This window comes from Schistocerca serialis, chromosome 4, assembly GCF_023864345.2.
Source record: "Schistocerca serialis cubense isolate TAMUIC-IGC-003099 chromosome 4, iqSchSeri2.2, whole genome shotgun sequence".
Classification (NCBI taxonomy): Eukaryota; Metazoa; Arthropoda; class Insecta; order Orthoptera; family Acrididae; genus Schistocerca; species Schistocerca serialis.
The window spans coordinates 209,168,200-209,193,240 of NC_064641.1; positions in this window are offsets into that span (position 1 = coordinate 209,168,200).

Sequence of the window (25,041 nt, forward strand, 5' to 3'; positions counted from 1 at the left end):
GTGGCACCCAGCAATGTTGAACAGGTGCAGAGACCAACAAGTGACATTTCAGTAGAAGCAGTTCTATCAGTGGCACCCAGCAATGTTTAACAGGTGCAGACACCAACAAGTGACATCATTCAGGAGAAGCAGTTCCATCTGTGCCACCCAGTAATGTTGAACAGGTGCAGACACCAAGAAGTAACATCATTTCAGCAGAAGCAGTTCCAATAGTGGCACCCAACAATGTTGAACAGGTGCAGACAGCAAGAAGTGACATTATGTCAGTAGAAACAGTTTCATCAGTGGCACCCAGCAATGTTGAACAGGTGCACACAGCAACAAGTGACATCATTCAGCAGAAACAGTTCCATTAGTGGCACCCAGCAATGTTGAGTAGGTGCAGACACCACAAGTGACTTCATTTCAGTAGCAGCAGTTCCATCAGTAGCACCCAGTAATGTTGCACAGGTGCAGCCACCAACAAGTGACACTATCTCAGTAGAAGCAGTTCATCAGTGGCACCTAGCAATGTTGAACAGGTCCAGACAGCAGTCCATAATATTCACTATCACTAATCACACTGTTCATCAGAGTTTATCAGCAGAAATTAAACATGTCCTAGTGGCACCAATCATGTAGAAAGAGTGCAAGTAACAGTCCATAATATTCACTATCACTAATCACACAGTTCATCAGCAGAAATTAAACATTTCTAAGTGTCACACATCAATGTTGAACAGGTGCAGGTGTGAACAACAGTTTCAATGCACACACAATTGCTTTTACAAAATTATTATCAATGCTCTTACACTAAACATACAAATTATAATAAACACACAAATGATATCAGATAATTGTCATATTACTATTACAAATACACAAATATCAGTAAACCTATAATATTTATGGGTATCAGTGCAAGCCACAACAAACAAGTAAAATAATATTTAGGAGATAGGTCGGTACCAATTATCTGGGATTAGGAAGGGAAAACACACAAAACACACTCACTCATCTTTCGTCCACATTAGTGCTACTGTGTAATTGAATAGTGTTAACTGTGTAAATGCAATTCTGTCAAAATTTGATGTTCATCATGTGTATCAAGCAGTAGTGGCACAGTGTATAACAGTCAATAATAGTTAGTCAACGTCATAGTCATCATGTCAAGACCAATGTTTGCCAAGCCAGATCAAAATGTACGATTGCTGAACAACTGTCAGTGTGCCAAGATACGCAAATACTTCCTCTCTCCAAAAAAAAGTATATACTGCTTAGTGATTTAACAAAGTGTGTGTGTAGACAATCTTCCTTCTACTTGAGTGTTCTAGTCTGCCAACTTCATCTTCCTTGTTCCATATAAACCAACAAAAAAAATATGCTCCTCACTTACTTTACCTCTTATCCACCAAAACTCCAATAATCATCAGCATCACATAATCTCAATACTTCAATAATACCTCTTACGTCGATACATATAAATCTTATCATCAATATCATTTACCTTACCTCTTGTGCACCAAAACTCCAATAATCATCAGTATCACATAATCTTAATACTTCAATAATACCTCTTACGTCGATACATATAAACCTTATCATCAATTCATATACCTTACCTCTTGTCCACTAAAACTCCAATAATCATCAACTTCACACAATCTCAATACCTCAATAATATCTCTTCAATACATCGATACATATAAACCTTATCGCCAATATCATTTCACTTCCATAACAACTCTTTCTTCTAGTCAGTTTCCTCGAACAAGTACAGATAAAATCCTAGTGCAAACTTCAATTCATCATCCCATGCAATCCGAAGACACAGTGTTCACACACAACCCCTGTGTAATCCATCTGACCCAAATCTTCTACTCATTGTGAATTATAAGATACATTTTGGGTACCTTGTCCATCATTAAACAAAAGAAATGCATACATGACTTCTAACAGCCTTTAGTTTGAATAACTCTCAGTAAGAAAGTACGAGTACGTAGTATGAAAGATCACATAAGACTTTAAGTGAATAAATCGTAATATTTCACAGTGTGTACACCACTTCAAGAATCATGGCAAATCAGAAACATACATGTGGAGTATTTCTTGTGTCAAGTGTCACTTCCTATTTCAATTGCTCACGAAGAATGCAGTGTAATAACTGTCAATGGTCTAACCCTAGTGTTGGTATGTCATGTCGTTAGCTTCCTTCCTATTAGCATAAATTTATACAGCTTCCATAAAACCTCCAGCTCATGTGACTTCGATGAAGTTTCTTGTACTAATGTCGTTCGTCGAATTATAGCAGTTCATTTTCTTATCTTAAAAATATAAGGCACTGAGCGTAAGCAAAACATGCAATAGCGGGTAAATATACCAGTAGAGAACAGAATGTCAACAAGTGGATGCAGCACAATTCCTACCACGAGGCTCTGCCAAGCAAACAATCTATAATTAATACCATAGTGTAACCTAAACTCTATGTTCGTACACTGTACATCAGCATTGCTATATTCTAAATTGAAGAGTAGTTATGACAACAAAACAGAAATGTGTAAATATGCAATCCATACGCAAAGCAGCAAATACACATCTTACATAATAAACAGGTCATTAGCATCACATCAAGATAAGCAAATAATGTTCATACGTAATCTTAATAAGTAAACATGAAGGCGCAAGCAGATAAATCACAAAGTATAACTTACATATCAGCACAACTAATCAGGTGACAATTATAATTTAAATAAATAAGCACAGCAGACACATAATAAAAAAATATGACATCAGTGAAAAAGCATAGCAGCCAAGCGATGCATAATATACACAAGTAACAGCCCTGTTCATTAATAAAACATTGTCAAAATCAGCAAATGTACGCAAGCACGTCGCTTCACAAGTAAATTCATAGAACATGAAATTTAGCACAAAGTCTGAATCACATAATCGCGTGCAGCAAATTACGTCTAAAGTACGTACCTAAGTGGAAATATGTTACCTGAAAAATAAACTCAATTAACAGTTACCCTTTTAGTTTATTAGTTTCTACTTGGAAATTACATTCTTCCTGAAATTTTCTCGATAGCAAGTCCTCTTAACGTCGGACACACACAGAATTTACCTGAAGTTCTTAAATATTTTACACAACCGTATCCTGAAAAATACTGAACGTTAATAACATAATTTATCAAGTCACTATAGCTTTATCAGTATAATCAGAGAAATTAAACTGTGTATTTGTTTACGGCTGTCAGTGCATTCGCACTGAGCGCTCGATCAGCTGTAGGCGCGTGACGTGGGAAGTGATTGTTTGCGGTCAACGACTGCCTTGTGCGGCGCGCAGACTTGACTGTTGCTTTGAGTATGTGCCGCCGCCAAAACACAGCGCGGTATCCTTGTATTCTCTGCGTGTTTACGTATAACTGTTAGTTTCTCAAAAGTATGTCATTCCACAAAAATTTTAACGTTAGATATATGATGTATTCCCTTAGAGCGTCGAGATTTAAGAGTTTCTACTTCAACAGTGTTATCATGAATAATTTTGCGAACTATGTATATATGAACCGTTATAAAGCAGAAAAAATTTGCGACACAAGCCTTTTCCTTTGTGAGACAAAAGATGAGACTTAATTAACACCTTTTGACCAACTGACAAGATTTTTAAACGACCAGGACGTTTAGCTGATTTCTCTCTTCTAGCAGCCGCAGATGCAATATTTCGTAGAGCCAAGTTCACAACTTCAGAATGCCGCAGTTTCCGTGTAGGCAGAAAAGGAACGATTTGAGAAATGCGATTTGTCGGTGCTTTATTTTTTAATATCAATATAGGCGGTAAAGAAGTTGAATCATTAGGGAGTTCATTCAGAATGTTTTGAAAAATATGAAGATACTGATCCCAAGTTCTGTGATTCTGATGACAATAAAGTCGACACAATTTATTGATTTCCTTCATCCATCTCTCTGAAGCGTTAGATTGAGGGTGAAAAAGTGAAATGAAAATTGGTTTAATCTTACGACGCCGTAGAGTAGGAAGCCAAATTTTAGAGCAAAACTGTGATCCATTATCTGATATAACCTTATCAACATGACCCACTTCTTTAAGAAAATGTTTGATGAAAGCATTAGATACTGAACGAGCTGTTGCTTTGCGTAACGGTGTAAAACACACATATTTTGATGTCAATTCCACTGCTACGAAAATGTACGCAAAACCAGTAGTAGAACGAACCACTGGACCGAACAAATCGACTGCAGCCACGTCTTTTAATTTCGCTGGAATGATAGGAAACAACGGTGCTCTGTGAGAAATAGTTGGCGGCTTAGCCTTTTGACATAATTTGCATTTGGCAAGAACAGATCGAATACGTTTTTCCATATTACTGAAGTAGCAATTTTCTCGTAATTTATGAGAGCATTTTCTGTGACCAAAGTGAGCATAACTGAAATGTGTATACCAAAGCAATTTATTGACCCACTCATCAGGAATACAAACTAACCAAACAGAGTTGTCGACCGATTTTCGTTTAAAAAGAATATCATTGCGAACTAAATAATACTGTCTAATCACTACGCTTTCCTTTATCCTCCACTTCTCCTTAATGTCCTTCCAGATTGGATCCTTATTTTGCTCCTTAGCGATGTCCTGGAGCGAAGACGAAATAAAATTCTCAAACGCAACACCTTGAATATACATCAAACAATAATGGTTTTCTTTGCAGTCCTCTTCAGCACTTTGTTTCAAACCCATAAGTGCACGTGATAAAGCATCAGCAATAATATTTGAAGAACCCTGTATGTAAACAATACTGTAGATACAACGCCCATCGTGACAATCTGCCATGAGTTAATTTTGTTGACATAAGAAATTCCAGAGCTCGATGATTGGTGTAAACCTTAGTATGTCTGCCAAACAAAAATGTGCGAAATTTTGTGAAAGCCCAAACAACAGCCAAGGCCTCAAGTTCCGTAATCGAATAATTCTTTTCTGATTTAGAGAGAATACGACTTCCTAATGCAATAGTTTTCTGTATTACAACGCCGTTTTCTTCTATCTCTTGAAATAAGAGTGCACCTAGGCCTTTGTATGATGAGTCCGTCGCGAAACAAAAATCTTTAGATAAATCCGGATGTGAAAGAAGTGGAGCAGCAACTAATGCATCACAAAGTCGTTCAAATTCTGACTGAGCTTCCTCATCCCAACACCAATTAGAATTCTTTCCAGATAGTTCACATAAACGAGGTGTGGCCAAATTGTCCAATCTAACAAAGCGTCTAAGAAAATTACAGACACCAAGGAAACTACGAACATCACGTTTTGTGGTAGGAACAGCATAATTACGAATAGCGTCTAGTTTCTCTGGATCAGGAAGAATACCTTCTGTAGAAATAGTGTGACCGAGAAATTTCACCTGAGAACGACCAAATTCAGATTTTTCCAAGTTCACTGTAATGCCAACTCCTGCAAAAATACGTAATAATGAATCCAAAATTTTGTTATGCTCACTTCAAGAACGTTTAGCAATAAGAATATCGTCAACATATGAAGTAATATTGTCACGAAGATAAACAGGTAAAATTTCGTTTAAACTACGAATGAATGCTGCTGAAGGTACAGTAAGTCCACATGGTAATTTCCGAAATCACTTTTGGGTAAATTAGTCATATCCGGTTATTCTTTAACGACTCTCTAGATAGATTGATAGTCGAAGAGTTGTTTTGACAGATGCAAAGAATAGTAAAAGAGTAGGCAGCAGTGCAGAAAACTAAAAGGGAAATAGCACCTCTACAGCTCGGGGCCCTATGCACGCTACGGCACATATTCACTTAGTGTACTGAATCCCCTGAGGATTTTAATAGCCGCACATAATTTCCAGTTTGTGATTTAGTGGCCAATTTGGTGGAAGTGCGTACATAAATTGATCTAACCATGAACATGGATGTATGTCGTTCTTAGAATTGCGAAAGATCTTAAATTTCCGAACAGTTAAGAAGTGTTTATAGTCAAAGTTTTCTCCTCGTGGCGACAAAGACCTACCGCGTCTGTCCCAGTCCCAACGTCGATTATTGTCAAGTTCGCGCGCCTGGCGCTCTCTTGTTGCATCCCGTAAATGAAATAAATTATTGTCTTCAAAGTCCTCTGCTATCTGTTATTCTAAATTTCTTCTGCTGTCTTTTCCTACGATTTCGCCTTCAATTTGTTTGACTTGCTTTTGTAATGCCTCAAATTCCCTTTTGACGCGTTCATTAAATTTTCCCTGTTTTTCAACATGCTTATTTATGTTCTGGTACTCTTCGGTTTCTGCAAATGGTAATGGAGCTGTATCATCCGAATCTCTGTCCCCATTTAAACTAAGACTTGTCAGTTTATCTGAAATCTCCTCAACTCTTTCCGATAAGTCACCTATTTGTTCTTTCTGTTTATTTACGTCTTCCGTAAGTGTCGCGACTCGGATTTCAGTATTGACACATTTAGTAGTTAACTGTTCATATTGTTGTGTTAGGTTATTTATTCTGTCATTTGGTACGGATTCCTCGATTCTCTCAAATATTTCTTCCTTATCATGTGCACGTTGTAAATTTAACTCTGAAAATTTTTGTACTATCACGCGATCTGTTTCTTCCTGTTCTCTGTCCTGTTCCTCTTGTCTAATTTCTATTGAAATTAAACTATTATTGTGAGCATTCAAAATCGGTTGTACTTCTTCTCTAATTTCTTTCTGTGATTCATCTTTCGTATTTTTGAAACATGTCCCTATTCGTGAGTCTAATCGTGTTGTCAAAGTTTCCATCTTCGTTTTAATTCTACCTATTTCTGTTTTAAATTCAGATCGAAAATTTAATATTGCACTCATCAACTGCTCCATTTTTTCTGTCGTTAATCTCGTATTCTGAAAATTTTATGATTGTGAAAAATTTTGAACAGTTTGCGGACTATTTTCCCGACTTATTAAATTGTTTTCCACTTCATTATTCATCATCCTGTTCTCCTGTGTTGGCGAGTTCGCCATGTCAACAATTTCGTTATTCTGACTATTCATCATTTTTGCCTGTTTCATCGATCGCGTAATCATTTACAAAACATACAAAACTCGTCACTATACGAAAATTACACACAATGAGACTTTATCTCCAACAATACCATTCACACGAAATGCTTCCCGACAAACACGATTAACGAACAATTGAAATCTTCATAATCGCACAAAATTGTCAAACGCGTATACAAGACATCAAAAATTAAATTCTGCAAAAAAATACCATTAGAAGAATGACAATTACCAAATCTACACATGCAATATAGACTATAATTACTAAACTACAAATTACTACAACAATACTACTGTCTACTATTTTTACAATCAGAAGAATTCCAAGGGACGATCCGAAGCAGCGGTCGCCACGTGCATGGGGGCTTAATTATTAATATATGAATGCAAATACTTTTTATTTTTTTTAGTAGCTGTGTGTCCGATTACGAGTCTCGTAAACGGTTTGCCCTGTCTAGTTTTAGTACGCAATCTGACTGCATAGAATAACAACAAAGAATGAAAGAAAATTTCCGTTAACACAATTAATTAATTAAGTCCCCAGCAACTATAAAACGTACGAAACCAAAGCACAAGTGTAACTGTTCTGTGTGTGGAAGTGTGATTCAACGTACACATCTGGCACGGTTCTTCTTCAATAAGACAAGAAATTTTAAATACCATTTATACTGAAGTAATTAAAAAAAATAGAAATACTTTAATTGCGTAAGGAAACCAGAATCACTCTAATACAAGAACACAAGCCAGATGCTTTGTTGACTGAACCTGTAATGACGCATTATTTAAGACATGGAAATACTGAAAAAAAAACGGGAATATTTTACCTTCATATATATTGACGAAAAGCACTCGGATCATTACAATATCTCCATTCGAACAACATCTGTTGTCTAGCCCATCAAATACAAACAACTGCATACAACATGGCCACAAATAGCACAGCTATCAATATCCTCTCAGCAAGATCTGCACAAGCACTCACTACTGGCACATCTCGACAAGCACTGACTACTACTACTTCTCAACAAGCACTGAGACTGCCACATCTCGATAAGCACTGCCAGTGGAGGCGGCGGAATAAAACTCTTTGGCGCAATCTCTGGCGCTGTGGCTCAGTGTAGCCACCTTTCAATATACTGCGTCCGAACAACATGAATTACCTTGAAGGAAACGACTTATTGACAAATAGCTAACAAGGATCCAGAAAATATATACAAAGAGTTCTTCTTATGGGGCAGCCGCAACTGTACAATCCAATTTTGAAAAATGAAGAACTATCAGGACGGTTGCTTAATCCATAATCTTTTGTAGTGTGCACGATCGGTTTCGGGACACTGAAAGTTCCATCATCTGGTGTAAACCGTACTACGTACTTAAAAAAAAAAAAAAATAATTAAAAAAAATTTTAAAAATATTGTTACACGCGAATGGGAGGGGATCCTCAAGTCTGAAATATCAGACAAGAACCCATGCGGCTAAAATTTCTAAATTAAAACAAATTAAAAGAGAGAACAGGACGTTACTTACAAATAAAATCACATAATCGTGTGGGGTCATGGAACCAAACATGTCATGGAACCAAAGATTCCGTGTCAAAAGTGCAAGAACAGAACTAAAAAAATCTGAAAAACTGAAATCACGATTGTACACCAAAAGTTACCAAAATAATCAAAGACGTAAAATGCAGTAAAAATCGGTGTGGAAGGTGGCGGGGGCGAGGGGAGAAAAAACATATTGCATGGACATACTTACAAAAAGTCTATAACAACCGTTTCCTCATGCAGTGGGACCGGGAACCCAAACAGGAAAACTATGTAATAGTAAATATTAGTCGTGAATAGTAGATCGTGTGTGGCTTTAGTACTCATGGCTAGTATTTACTGTTACGTAGTTCTCCTGTTTGGGTTCCCGGTCTCGCTGCAAGGGGGAACGGTTGTCATGGAGCTTCTGCATTTCCACGCAATATGTGATTTCTCCCCCACTTCCCATTTTATTACATTTTACATGTGACATTATCTTGGTAACTTTTGGAATACGATCGTGATGTCCGTTTTCCGACAGTCCGGAACCGCGCGACTGCTACGGTCGCAGGTTCGAATCCTGCCTCGGGCATGGATGTGTGTGATGTCCTTAAGTTAGTTAGGTTTAAGTAGTTCTAAGTTCTAGGGGACTAATGACCACAGATGTTAAGTCCCATAGTGCTCAGAGCCATTTGAACCATTTTTTTGAACCGTTTTCCGAAATTTTTTGAAGTCCCTTTTACACTTTTGAAACGGAAACTTCGGTTCCATGACAACGTTGGGGTGAGGATGACATCAGATGATTAAGTGATTTTATTTGTAAATAACGTCCTGCTCTTCTTTTGATTTGTTTAAATTTAGAAATTTTAGTTCCATAATTCCATATCTGACACTTCAGACTTGAGGATCCCCTCCTATTCGCGTGTATCAGAATTTTTTATTATTACTGATGGAACTGTAAGTGTTTCGAAAACAGTCGTGTACACAATAAAAGACTGTTGATTAAGCAACTTTACTGCGGTTTCTTCATTTTTCAAAATTAGAAAATATCGCTTCTGTGAAACGCAACTAGCTCTTTATCAGCAGGAAGTAATGAGTGCTATCTCAGAGGGTGTCAAATTGATTCCATATTTCTCAATTTCCAAAAAGCTTTTGATATCTGTACTCACAAGAGGCTTCTAATAAAGCTGCCTATGTAGTATCGTCTCAGTTGTGTGACTGGATTCATGATATCTGGCGTTCCCTAAGAAAGTGTTGTAGGCCCTGTGCTGTTTGTAATCTAAATAAATGATTTAGGAGACAATCTGAGTAGCCACATTACATTTTTTTCCAAATGACGCCGTTATTTACCGTCTAGTTAAGTCTTCATAAAATAAAAACTTATTTCAAAATGATTTACACAAGATATCTGTATGGTGCAAAAAGCGACAACCGGCGCTACATGATGAAGAATGTGACGTGATGCACGTGAGAACTAAGCATTAGATTTCGGTTACACAAATCAAGGCTGTCAGATAGACTAAATACCTAGGAATTACCACTGCGAACGACTTAAACTGGAACGATCAGAAAGATAATGCTGTGGGGAAGGCAAACCATAGCGTTCGTCTTATTGGAACAACTCTTAGCAGATGCAACAGATCTACAGTAGAGACGGCGTACACAATGCTTGTCCGTACTCTGCTAGAGCGCTGTTGTGCGTTATGGGATCCTTACCACGAGGGATTGACGGGGGATGTCGAAAAAGTTCAAACAAGGACAGCTCATTTCGTATTGGATTGGGAGGGATTGTCACGGTTACGATAACACCGTATTGGCGTGCAATTATTAAAGCGTTTTCCGGTTAAGGCGAGATCTTTCCACGCAATTTCAATCTTCAATTTTCTCCTCCGAATGCGAAAATATCATGGTGACACCTATCTACACAGGGAGAACTGCTCAATGTAATAAAATAAGAGAAATCAGAGCTCACACGGCAAGATCTGCCAGGCACATAAGTGTGAATTACAGAGTAGTCATGTAGACGTAGGTGAAGATGTATAGGGGCCACTTACAGTTCGATGTTTGCAGTGTTCTGTCTTCGTGTAGTTCCGTGTGATGACTGGAGCCACTTTTTTCGGCTGACTGTAAGGCATTCAAGTTTTACACTACCCGGTTTGTAAGAGTTCATTTCGGCTTAACCACATCCTTGAAGCGAAGCGTCTGTTCTCCAACGTTCCTCTTCCCGCTTCTTATCTCGCGATTTAAGACATCTAGAACAATCTGCGGTTGTGCATTACTTGTCCCCTACATCAGCAGGCATTTCAGTAACTTGTACGCTTGACCTCTTTATCAGAAATCTCGATGGCCATTTCAATTTGAAAAAGTACAGTGTCTTGACATGTCTTCAATATGGTTATTAAGTTTCTTATTTGGAAAGAAGAGTATTGAAAAAGCAGTCTCGTATACAGTGGGCTTTGTATGTAATCGCAGGCCACAGGAAACAGCACGACCGATTATGTTTTCCAAGCGCATGCTCCAACGTGGATATTAACTTCGAAGTTGGAAAACATTTTTGTCTGTCAATAATGCTGCACAGATGCTTGAATGTGTGCACGGAATTCAGTTTCTCATCGTTAATGTAGGTATCTGTATGGGTCCGTGATCTAAGAGTCCATGGTCCCTGACTTTACTTTTCAACCCATTGATAATGATTCACAATTTATTACGTTTTTCGTTAGATCTCTGTACCACTGCCCTAGAGTCTTTCCTATATCTGCAACTACCTCTATAGTTTAGGCGAACATCAGTACACTTGTTATTTCGAGAGGACGTCTCCTTCAGCTTTGGACTCTGTGCAAATTACACAGATCTACACCTGCTCTGTACCTTAAAGGAATATTCATTAGCATGTTACCGAATACTGTTTACAATAACTGTGAAAATCATAAAGCAGCAGCACTTCTTGTCGCACCATTCCACAACTGCTGCCCCACACACACTCTACATTCTTCGAAGGAAGACTGCCGGTGTTGGTCCTTCGGCAGCCAAGAAAAGAATAACAGCACCTTGGTCCTGTTTGGGCGCATTTGGTAATAACATCGTCGTCGTTATCTTCCGCATTTATCGCACACAGGTCCGAAAGACACGAATGTCACAGTAATCCTTTGACTACATGTCGATGCTTACAAACCCGCATCGGAGACGCGCTACGTTTTATATACGCTGTAGCAACTCTCTCATAAGGAAAATTCTTTATTGCCCCTTATATATCTTCATGAAGGTTTGCCACCTTCAATACAGGGTGTCCATAATTAAAGTTCCAGTTTCAAAACGCTGTACAAAGAGAACCACTGCTCAGAATGACGTAAAATTTCAACGGCACATTACCACAGTCTAATACATACAGTCACGACACTTTTTGATGTAAAAGTTGTTACCATGTGACCGCTGGAGTGACACTAGAACTCCAAGCGGCGAAAGGATAATGATTGTTTCTAAAATATTTTCTACTCACTTAACGTAATAGTTGTTTTATTTTTGTGTTCCGTGCCTTAGTTATATGTTCTTATTATCATAGGCACTTCTTTTTACACCTAAAAATGTGTATGAGGTCTAATGATTCGTCTGTTCTTACACTTCACTCGACTTTCTAACACACGAATATCTTTGAAGTGAAATTGCTTTTACTTCAAAAGCGAATGTGTTGAAGAATCTAGCCGTTTGTGACTCAGATTTAGCAGCAATTGTGGAATTGGTTTCTTCTGTATTGGGAAAAAGTTCTATTGCTTTTGACGAATAATCATCACGTCTGTGTAGTTTTCTCTTAAGTTTCATTTGTGGTGGCATATTTCATACGTTAAATAATGTAAGTATTACATTGCATATAAGTTTCCTGCGTCTCACATTCATTGATTTGGCTGAAAGTGTAGCGAACAAAGCTCTGCCTTGTTGGGCAGATGTACGATGACTTTATGCAAAAGGGCAGATCTTCTGGCATTTGCTAACAATTTTTTGGTAGTACAGGAATACGACATTACCTAATAAATATCTACGTTACAAGATAATCGTAAATAAATGGCCAAAAAATGGTTCAAATGGCTCTGAGCACTATGGGACTTAACATCTGAGGTCATCAGTCCCCTAGAACTTAGAACTACTTAAACCTAACTAACATAAGGACATCACACACATCCATGCCCGAGGCAGATTTCGAACCTGCAACCGTAGCGGTCGCGCGGTTCCAGACTGAAGCGCCTAGAACCGCTCGGCCACAACGGCCGGCCAATAAATGGTCCTGTAATGTACCGATTCGCATCTCTCAGGGTCCTTAGGAAACTAAATAATGGCAAATGTGGTGCCATTTTTTCCCTTTTAGTTAATGTCGATTTTTATAGTACTACGTACACTCCATGCTGTAAAAACTACAAACCAATACAAACGTCAGTATTCACACTCTTGGGGCGCTTGGGCAACACCGACTCAAATGAAGGCCTCGGCGCTTGGTCGTGACGTCACGTCAGCTAGGCACGGCGAACGCCAGGTCTGTTGCAGGCATACTCATAATGGTGGTGTCTCCCTCTCCGACACAGGAAAATGTGAAACTATTGGCGGTAGTTGACCAACACACATTGTTCTGAGAGATTTCTGCAATCAATTAATTGTGCAAGTCATTACACCTCTTAACAAATAGTGTACTCCTGAACTTAAATTTCCACCTGTTTTAAGGATTTACATACAAAAACAACTTCATGGTCCAGCAGCAACAGAATTCGTGCTTCTTTACCTTATTTGTAAATCTAAGGAAGTTACGTTTGTACTGGGTTGCTTTTACAAGAAACTGTGAACATACTGGTGCTCTTCTTTAGGTATCTTGGTTGACTATGGGGTGAGGAGCACTGAACGTTAATGAAATATCTTGCGATTGTACACGTTGGGTGAGGGGGTGGGGGACAGAAGAAGAATCAAAAGACAGATACTTGTTTCATCAAATAAAATTTTTTCATCTTATTACGTTTCTCCTTTCAGTTGCAAGAGAGGAATATTTATCTTTTCTAATGTGCATGTTTAAAAAAGTTTAAGCTCAGTAGTATTTTCGATGTATGAAGCTATTTTGTTTCCTGTTTAGAATTCCTTTCGTTGGAAACGACTGTAATCTAATGACTGGCAACAGCTGGACATTTACACATGTAAATTAGTTCAAATTTCCAGTGACGATGTCAAATGGCTCTGAGCACTATGGGACTTAACAGCTGTGGTCATCAGTCCCCTAGAACTTAGAACTACTTAAACCTAACTAACCTAAGGACACCACACACATCCATGCCCGAGGCAGGATTCGAACCTGCGACCGTAGCAGTCGCGCAGTGACGATGTCAAACGAAAATAAATAAAATAAACGAGTTAATTGTAAGGGGGTTGGGGTAAGTTTCGATAGCAAAATGGATCAAGTAAGTATAGTTACTTGAATGTAAAATTTCCGAGGCTTGCAATGGGGCAAAGCATCTTCTCATGTTGATCTACGTTTGTTTCGACAGGATTCAGTAATACAGAAGTATGATCTTCATTTGTAGCTTTACGATAGTAAGAAAATCTTTCATCTAAATAAAACTGCAGAATCCAAAACAATACCAAACATTTTGTCCAAAAATAAGAGATTTATAGTAATAAGCACGCCCAGGCGTTTCTGCCTGCAACAGACCTGGCGTTCGCCGTGCCTAGCTGACGTGACGTCACCAACAAGCGCCGAGGCCTTCCTTTGAGTCGGTGTTGGATTGGGGCGCTGCTATAGCCGCGGGTAACGAAAGCCAGACGGAGCGTCACGACTGGTACGTTAGACTATGATATTACTGATGTAGAAGGAAAACTTCATGGAACAAAAAAAAAATGCAATGAAAATTTGACCAATAAGCATTAAAATATGTCCCCAACAGACATGCGACACACGACTCTTCCTCAGTTTGCGTCCGAAGCGCCCAACATGAATGTCTCGATGAAGGGTCGCGCGCTGCTGGTATGAAAAAAGGCGTAGATCCGATGTGTGCTAAAGGTCTGGATAAAATAATTACAAAATTCGAAAATGCAAATTGTTTTAAAGAGCACTGTAGCAGAGGGAGGGAAGCAGTTGATCCGACGTCTATAGAGGATGTGGCCACAGCATTGCAGGAGCGGTCGAGGGGTGGTGGGTAAACATGCAGTGCACGGGAACTGCCCGAAAGTTTGACATGCCTGCGAAGATGGTGAATAAAATCCTGCGAACATCCTGCATTGCTATTCATACAAAATCACCCATGTTCAGGAGTTCCTGCCGACCTGCTAGCAAGACAAACGTCCGCTCTGGAATGTCTTGCTCACATGGAAATGGCCAATGAATGGTCTTGGAACATTCTGTTGATAGATGAAGCCAATTTCCACCTCCAAGGACATGTCAATACGCACAACTGCAGAATATTCGACAACGAAAAACCCGCGCTCTCGTCAATCGGTACCCCTTCATTCTGCAAAGATGACTTTGTGATGCTGGCTGACAGCGTCATTTATCGCAGGGCTGTATGTTTTTCGAAGAAATGAGTTTTGCGTGTCCTGTTATCTGTACCGTCACTGGTCAAGGCTATGAAAGTCTTTTGCGCATCAATGTTATTTCAACCATTCAGCAGCTTCGATGAGTGGGTGGGATCATTTTTATGCAATGTGGCACGCCTCCGCACTTTTCGCAGCCAGTGAAGCGGCTGATTCACGAGCATTTCGGAAATGTTAGAGTTATCAGCAACCAGTTCCCTATAGCCTGGCCGTCCAGATAAATTGATCTTAATCCGTGTGACTTCTGGCTGACGGGTTATCTGAAAGATGTCGTGTTCAGTGCTCCAGTTACAAACGTAGCTGATCGAAAGTACGCATCGCGCACGCATTCTGAACGTGACCCCCGAGACACTCAGATCTGTTGTGGAAATACCATTTCTCGATTTCAACTTATAACAGAAAACGGTTAACAGCATAACGAACATGTCTTGCGCCGCTCTCAGGACAATCAGAAACTGATGTCATTGCATTTTATGCAGTTACGGCCTCAGGACAACCGAAAGCCGACTTTTCCTATCCGATGTGGTGCGACCTTGCCGTGGTGAATGGGGTTCCGTAACTAACAGTGCCACAATTGTTGACTGCCGAACTTTAGACAGTCATGCACAATGAATAGTACGGACGGTGTAATGTGCAACTTAAAGCATAACCGCTGTATTGCGATTTATCTGTCATTTGTAGCGAACCCAATTTATGTTAACGCCCACAGCGCCATCTATTGGCAGAAAGTGCGTTAATTTCTTTTGTTCCACGACGTTTCCCCCTGTGTCAATAATGTGCTGCTCAAATTGATGTCATTGTGAACAATGGTTCTCTTTGTACAGCGTTTTGAAACTGGAACTTTTATTGTGGACATCGTGTGGTACCCGATCTTTCGTTAAGGAAGACAAAGTGAATCTACGTAGCAGAGACATATGTTACGCTATTGTTCAATACTTTTCTTCTGAAGATGTACAACGTATCAACCAACAGTGCCATGATTCTCTCAGAAATCGTACCGAATATCGAGACTAATTTTTCTGCTCGATCTTCAAGACAAGTAGCGTTCTTACAAAGGCTTCCGTGAATATTCTGAGCAGATATATTCCGCTATTTTCTTTTGTAAATACTGTATGTGTACATAATCTGCCACTACCTCCGTATGCTGATTTGGAGCTCGTCCTCAAAATGTTTTAGGATATTACTCAGGATTTTGATTTTCATCGGGGCCTTTCTCAGAACTACCCTTGTTATAGAATCTTTAATTTCCTTCATCAAAAGCGACTCATTCAAAATTAATGTTCGGAGAAACGTTCCATGTGGTTTAGGCCTACACTAAACTCATGTTAAGTAACACTGTGAGGCGTTTTGTCCACCCATTGAGGATTTCGCTTGGCTTGCTCAATCACCATGCTTTACTATAGACGTGCTATTTTGAATCATTTCTCACAAAGCCTACCATCTCTTTGATGTCTGAGTTAGAATCACCTGGCTTGCAGTCTGTGCCGTCAATTTCAAGAGTTCATCATTGTTTTCGGATACCCTTGTATAAACAAATGTAGCCTTCTCCGCGTTCAGAAAGCTATCCCTGGCCTGCAGGGCGAACTTCCCCTAGAACCACGGCACACAAAATGTACTGGGCTAGTTCTTCGCTAGTAACACCACCACCTCCGAATTTTACTGTTGACACTACACACGCTGGCAGATGACGTTCACCGGGCATTCGCCCTGCCCACACCCTGCCATCGGATCGCCACATTGTGTACCGTCATTCGTCACTCCAGACAACATTTTTCCACTGTTCAATCGTCCAATGTTTACGCTCCTTAGACCAAGCGAAGCGTCGTTCGGCATTTACCGGCGTGATGTGCGGCTTATGAGCAGCTGCTCAACCATGAAATCCTAGTTTTCTCACCTCCCGCCTAACTGTCATAGTACTTGCAGTGGATCCTGATGCAGTCTGGATTTCCTGTGTGATGGTCTGGATAGATGTCTGCCTACTACACATTACGACCCTCTTCAACTGTCGGCGGTCTCTGTCAGTCAACAGACGAGGTCGGACTGTACGCTTTTGTGCTGTACGTGTCCCTTCGCGTTCCCACTACACTATCACATCGGAAACAGTGGACCTAGGGATGTTTAGGAGTGTGGAAATCTCGCCTACAGACACCCAATCACCCGACCTTGTTTGTAGCCGTGCGTTCCGTGGAGAGCCCCATTCTGCTCTCCCATGACTACTGGGGTCGCTGGTATGGAGTACTTAGCAGTAGGTGGCAGTACGATGTACCTAATACAAGAAACGTATGTTTTTGGAGGTGATTATATAATGTATTTCCGCAGCCGTCGTCATCTATGGCCCCTGGGCGCCGGTTTTGAATAGCGCCATTTTACCATGGACCTTATACAGGGTGTTTCAAAAATGACCGGTATATTTGAAACGGCAATAAAAACTAAACGAGCAGCGATAGAAATACACCGTTTGTTGCAATATGCTTGGGACAACAGTACATTTTCAGGCGGACAAACTTTCGAAATTACAGTAGTTACAATTTTCAACAACAGATGACGCTGCAAGTGATGTGAAAGATATAGAAGACAACGCAGTCTGTGGGTGCGCCATTCTGTACGTCGTCTTTCTGCTGTAAGCGTGTGCTGTTCACAACGTGCAAGTGTGCTGTAGGCAACATGGTTTATTCATTAGAACAGAGGATTTATCTGGTGTTGGAATTCCACCGCCTAGAACACAGCGTTGTTGCAACAAGACGAAGTTTTCAACGGAGGTTTAATGTAACCAAAGGACCGAAAAGCGATACAATAAAGGATCTGTTTGAAAAATTTCAACGGACTGGGAACGTGACGGATGAACGTGCTGGAAAGGTAGGGCGACCGCGTACGGCAACCACAGAGGGCAACGCGCAGCTAGTGCAGCAGGTGATCCAACAGCGGCCTCGGGTTTCCGTTCGCCGTGTTGCAGCTGCGGTCCAAATGACGCCAACGTCCACGTATCGTCTCATGCGCCAGAGTTTACACCTCTATCCATACAAAATTCAAACGCGGCAACCCCTCAGCGCCGCTACCATTGCTGCACGAGAGACATTCGCTAACGATATAGTGCACAGGATTGATGACGGCGATATGCATGTGGGCAGCATTTGGTTTACTGACGAAGCTTATTTTTACCTGGACGGCTTCGTCAATAAACAGAACTGGCGCATATGGGGAACCGAAAAGCCCCATGTTGCAGTCCCATCGTCCCTGCATCCTCAAAAAGTACTGGTCTGGGCCGCCATTTCTTCCAAAGGAATCATTGGCCCATTTTTCAGATCCGAAACGATTACTGCATCACGCTATCTGGGCAATCTTCGTGACTTTGTGGCGGTACAGACTGCCTTAGACGACACTGCGAACACCTCGTGGTTTATGCAAGATGGTGCCCGGCCACATCGCACGGCCGACGTCTTTAATTTCCTGAATGAATACTTCGATGATCGTGTGATTGCTTTGGGCTATCCGAAACATACAGGAGGCGGCATGGATTGGCCTCCCTATTCGCCAGAAATGAACCCCTGTGACTTTCTGTGGGGACACTTGAAAGACCAGGTGTACCGCCAGAATCCAGAAACAATTGAACAGCTGAAGCAGTACATCTCATCTGCATGTGAAACCATTCCACTAGACACGTTGTCAAAGGTTTCGGGTAATTTCATTCAGAGACTGCGCCATATTATTGCTACGCATGGTGGATATGTGGAAAATATCGCATTATAGCGTTTCCCAGACCGCAGCGCCATCTGCTGTTGAAAATTGTAACTACTGTAATTTCGAAAGTTTGTCTGCCTGAAAATGTACTGTTGTCCCAAGCATATTGCAACAAACGGTGTATTTCTATCGCTGCTCGTTTAGTTTGTATTGCCGTTTCAAATATACCGGTCATTTTTGAAACACCCTGTATTTTAACCACGGCGACACGCGAACAGTTTAGAAACTTAGTCGTTATGGAAATGCTTCCATTCTTGGACACAAAGCCTATGTTCATACCGTTTTGGACATCAGATGAATCGGTCCATTTCCGCATTACGACAACTGCACTGTTTTACGCGTACGCCATACACGCTTCATAGACCGTTCACTGCTAGTGCTACCACCTGCCATTTGTGAGTGGTTACCGCTCGTGGACGCGAAGAATGGCGGTGATCGCATTAATGTAACCGGACCGTGTAGTCACGTAGGACAATGCGCGTCGATATACCAACAAATCGTGAACTTTATTCACGATGTGGTGATGAGCACGACGTCGAAACACAATAACATTTGTGCTATTCTGTTATGTCCCCGCGTCAATACAACTTACAACCAATTTGCCAAAACAGACGTCTGGTCTGTCATCACTAACGTCAGTGCTGAAGTGTTACATCATCCCTGGTACCAATTCTAAGCAGTTTACAACATTCCAATGCGACCAGTAGGCTCTTTTAAGAGGTGACTGATTTTGAGCGATGAGCTCTTTTTTTATAATCCAGTTTTCGGCCTTGCTACAGCTGCCTTTCTCAGTGCATAATCTGGGCGTGGGTACTTCTCTGTAATACATCAGGAACAGATCGCTTTTTTTTCTTCAATCTTGTTCCCCGAAAGTGGGGTGGGCTGGTAGCACAATAAGAGAACCTTTCCAGCCACCAGGTGAGGTGTCGCAGTGCTGAGGCAGGGGACCCACATACAAGACGACGGCGCTTCAAATCGTCGTCCGGCCTCACAAGTTTAGGTTTTCTGTGATTTCTCTAAATGGCGAGAAGCTGTCTTCGAAAAGAACACCGTTATTTCCTTTCCCATCCTCAGCCAGTCCGAGCGTGAGCTCCATCGCTGACGACCTCTCCGTCGTCTTCCTTCTTCCGTAATACGAACTACGTCAGTCTTTTCGTTGGTTCTAAAAATACAATTACAGGTCGTACAATGAAGGTAAGGGGCATATAAAAGGATATGTTCACTACAATTTGAAACTGGTTATGATCGGTGATAAGCTGTGAGGTCGGTATTTTCCTGCGTGTAGTCGCGGAATCAGGATATTTCTGCCTGTATACAGTGCTCAGACGGTCGTGACAGAGTCCGGTGACGTCATTGCCCAGTTACTACTTACGGCCCTTCCAATGTCATCCTTCGCGGCCACGCACTGATATTGCCCCATTGCAAGATACTGAGGTCTGTGGACCCAAATGAAGATCTAAATCCATAGAGCCAGAGGGTCCTGAGCCTGCATCGTCCTCTCTGTTGACGTTATGGCTCTGTTTTAAATTGATGTCGGTGGTCTCTCGTATTTTACAGTGGCATATCAAGCGCAGTCCCATAAGCTCTAGTACATCTAGAGGCTTCATTGGGTGTCTTACGTCGCGACGGTGTTCCGCTCTCGCATATTTATTCTGCTCCTCCAATCGAACACAGGTTCGTGTCCTGCAATGCAGCTGCCGGAAGGCTTTCCATTTCCGCTCTTATCAATAATACGAATCGCTGTCAACATTGCTGCCCTCAGTGAAAATGAAATAGATTTATAGGATCTATTGAAAGGAGTGAACACTCTAATGTATTGCGAGTAAATGGAAGAAAGACGAAAGTAAAAAGAAGTAGCAGAAATGAGAACGCCGAGAAACTTGATATCAGCATTAACATCACGAAGCAGATGAAGTAAAGCAAGTTGCTTCCTAGGCAGCAAAATAACTCACGATGGTCAGAGCAAGGAGGGCATAAAAAGCAGACTGCAACCGGCAAAAAAGAGCATTCCTGACCAAGAGAAATCTACTAGTATCAAGCAAATGCCTGAATTTGAGGAAGAAATTCCTGGAATGAACGTCTGGAGCACAGAACTGTGTATTCGTGAAACAGAATCGTGGGAAAACTGGAACAGAAGAGAATCTAAGCATTTGAGATGTGGCGAAGTATGTTGAAAAGCAGGTGGAATGATAAGAAATGAGGAGGTTCTCCGCAGAATCGACGAGGAAAGGAATATATGGAAAACACTGACAAAAGAAGGGACAGGATGATTAGACATCTGTTAAGACATCAGGGAATAATTTCCATTATACCAGAGTGAGCTATAGAGACTGGAATACGTCCAGAAAATAATTGAGGAAGTAGGTTGCAATTGCTGCTCTAAGATGAAAAGGTTGGCACAGGAGAGGACTTAGTGGTGGACCGCGTCAAACCAATAAGAAAACTGATGAAAGAAAAAAAAAATGTGGTGCTACACTAACGCTGCACTAGTGTCTCGCACCGCCTGCTGGGTGACCCGAGGTGTAGAAAAAGTGGGTAGTTCCTGATTTTCATTATCGCTGGCTTTCTTTTCGGTGGGTTTCGCAGTCCTTCTTATTATTTTCTAGGAGTAACAGATGTCTCTGTTACGCACAGCTTTCTGAAGTCTTGTTTGATACTGTCATCATCACCTCAGCCCTTTACCACGTCGTGTGGGGAATAGGCTGAGATGATGATGACAGTAGCAAACAAGACTTGTTTCATACTGTGTGTATCAATAATGAAGTGAGGTCAGTCAACCACTGTGTACTATTCCCCACTAGAATCCTGTATGAACTCATCAATTCTCCCTCTCTTCTCTCCCGTACTGAACTTTCAGATTTTGTACACTTCCCTCAAACTTAACGCCAACGATCCTATCGTTTCATCGTTGACTGTTAACCCTAATAGTCTGTCGAGCTTGTGCCAACACATTACGCCAACCCTCGATCAACACACGCTCCACATACCATCCCAAACCCCTCCCTTTACCAGATGATGCAATCAGTCCAATTTTAAAATAGAGCTCCTCTTCCTCTGCATGGCACAAGTTTCTCTTAGAACTCCCTCCTCCCCCGCCCCAAAATCTTTACTTTTCCGCTCTTTCCAAACACTCCCAGTTTTCCATTGCACATAATTTCCAAAACACACTTACCCCAACAACTCTCCATCCCCACTACGTATTGGTAATTTCGGTTAAGTGAGGTGTTCTCTTTTTTAAAGACTATTACCAACTGGCTGTATAGAAAAAAACAGTTGACCGTATTTTACAAACGTACATAATTCATATATTTTTAGAAACCATATCTTAGTACTTCACACACGCCCTCGGTTGAAGAGGAGCAATGTTCCGTTCCCAGTCCACACTCGTCCTCATGGATGAGGAAATGAAATTAGACGCGTGGGTGATGATTGTGTGCGAGTTGACATCGGAAGACTTAATATCCCATTGTGCCACTGAGAGTTCAGTGAACTTCCATGTCGAGGGACGAAGTCGTGCTGTTACTTTCTCGCGTGAACTATGTTTTTGCGCAAACCGCTCTAATGCTGACAGGACTTCCGAAGCTCCACCAGATGACGAACGTTCCTCATCTACCTGCGGGGGCGTGACGATGTTGAACGCCAATGCGGCTTTCCTCATAGGCTTACAAAAAGACATCCGCTGCAACTGGTAAGAGAGAGAGAGAGAGAGAGAGAGAGAGAGAGAGAGAGAGAGTGGTGTGTGTGGGGGGGGGGGGGGGGGAGAGGGGAAGGGGGGGAGGATAGCCCATTGCCAATCCGCTCGTTTACTCTAAGAAATATGTAAGGATGCTAACGAACCAAAGTTTCATCCGCCGCACACTCACAAATGACAGGTATTGACATAAGACACACGTTGCTGAAAAACACTTAATATTTTTTAAAGCGAACGAGGCAACAGACGCTGACGGAGTTCCAGTTAAATTTCACATAGAATAGTGCCTTTCTTAGTTCGGGAATGCTCATGAAGCAGATCACCACCCGTGATTGGATAAGAACTAGGTCATCCCTGTTTATAAGAAGGGTAAAACAGCGGTGCGCATAATTACAGATCGATACCGCTGACGTCCGTTTGTTTCAGGTTTCATGAGTATACTCTGAGCTCAAACATTAGACGCTCTTGGAGAAAAAAGACTTTCCTAAAAGAATCAGAACCAGTTCAGGAAAAATGCTCGTGTGAAAAACAGCACGCTTCTCTCGTATACAAACTGCGAATAACAAATGCTCCTGTACAGGTAGATCGCGTCTTCCTGTATTTCCAAATGACTTTCGATCCTACACTACATCGTTGATTACTGATCAAGATATGACTACACATAGACAAATTCGTAACTGGATCGAGAAATATTTGGCTAGTGGAAACCAGTACGTTATATTGAATGGCGAGTTCTCTACAGAAATAACAATGGATGTTTTCTAACAAAGCGTAATAGGACCTTGTGGTGTGCGTACTGTAAGACCTTCGGTACACACACCATCAGATTATTTGACTTCTCGCTCTAACGAAGTAGGCGAGTGTCAGCAATATGTTTCGTGGTCTTATCGTGGCGTGTTTATGGCTCTGAGCACTATGGGACTCAACTTCTGAGGTCATTAGTCCCCTAGAACTTAGAACTACTTAAACCTAACTAACCTAAGGACATCACACACATCCATGCCCGAGGCAGGATTCGAACCTGCGACCGTAGCGGTCTCGCTGTTCCAGACTGCAGCGCCTAGAACCGCACGGCCACTTCGGGCGGCTGGCGTGTTTATCTTCTGCCGTTTGGTCAGACGATAGAAATGCTACTTGCACGCTTAGAGTAGCAGATTGATGGTGACCAACTTTAAACAGAACTTGATGAATTTTCACACACATTTATTAAAATAATAAAAAGCATAGACATTACGTAACTTGATTCTGGATGCTGTTTACAATTGACAATCTGAAGTTCCTTTGGTCTTGGTACGTTAATCTTATTCTCACATATCTCTGATACTCGACAAAGTGTCTGTTCATTTATCTTCATGGCTATGTATAGGAATATGGTAATCTTATTAGGCGCAGACTGAAACTTGACTATAGACTGGTACAGACTAATGCAGACTGGTACAGACTGGTGCAGACAAATGCAGACTGACTAATCGGAGGTCTGTACACTCGTTATAATACCTCGCGCTTTCATGTATCACTGCGCGAGTGTGATCCGCGAGGAGAAAAGGTTCTACGTTAGCAGCAATCTCATTGGCTGCGTTACATATTAATAAGTTATCGGCGGAAACAGAATTTGGTCCGTCTCTAAGACAGCGCCATCTCGTAGTGCGGAGACGGACGAGCGCTGCGCCTGCGCTGTTGTGCTTAGCGGGGTGCGCTCTAGTGGGAAAGTTGTGTACGCGCTGACTACGCTGAACTATGTACACAACAGACCTATAATATTTTCAATATGAATGAAGATTAAACAAATACCATCAATATAATCTTCAGATTGTTCGCTGGTCATGCTGTTGTCTTCAGGAAAGTCTCCTCGCTGATGATCATAAGGGAATGCAGAAAGACTTGCACAAAATTTCTACTGTCTAATCAACGTATAGTGTATGAGTGACCGATTTATTTACTCGGGTCAGAAGCATATACATAGGATTCTGTAAATTTACAGCTTCAGGTAAGAAAATTGAATGAATTTTCACATATACTCACATGCAAAATTGAAATCAGTCATTACCCAATAGTGAGCAACTGTTACAGCGTTTTCTTGCTTCTTGAACGCTTCATAGTCGTAGCAAGATCAGGGCATAATAAATGCTGTTACAGAAGTCAGTCTTCCGCATGTTGACACACAGTTTTCATTTTTTTATCTGTTTATTTTTTGCGTCCCCAGTTTTCGGGATCGTTTAATGCGGTCCGCCACGAGTTCCTCTTCTTTTATTTATTTATTTATTTATTGTTCGGTGGGACCACATTAAGGAGAAGTCTCCATGTCCATGGAACGAGTCAATACATGAAATTACAACACGATTGTAGAAACAGATAAAATGAAATATAAGAAACATATTCAGTTGTAGATTGTAGAAACAGATAAAATGAAATATAAGAAACATATTCAGGCGACACGTCGTTAGTTTAAATAAAGAAAATCAAGAATGTAACACTGGAATTTGCTTAATTTCTTAGCTCTTCCAGG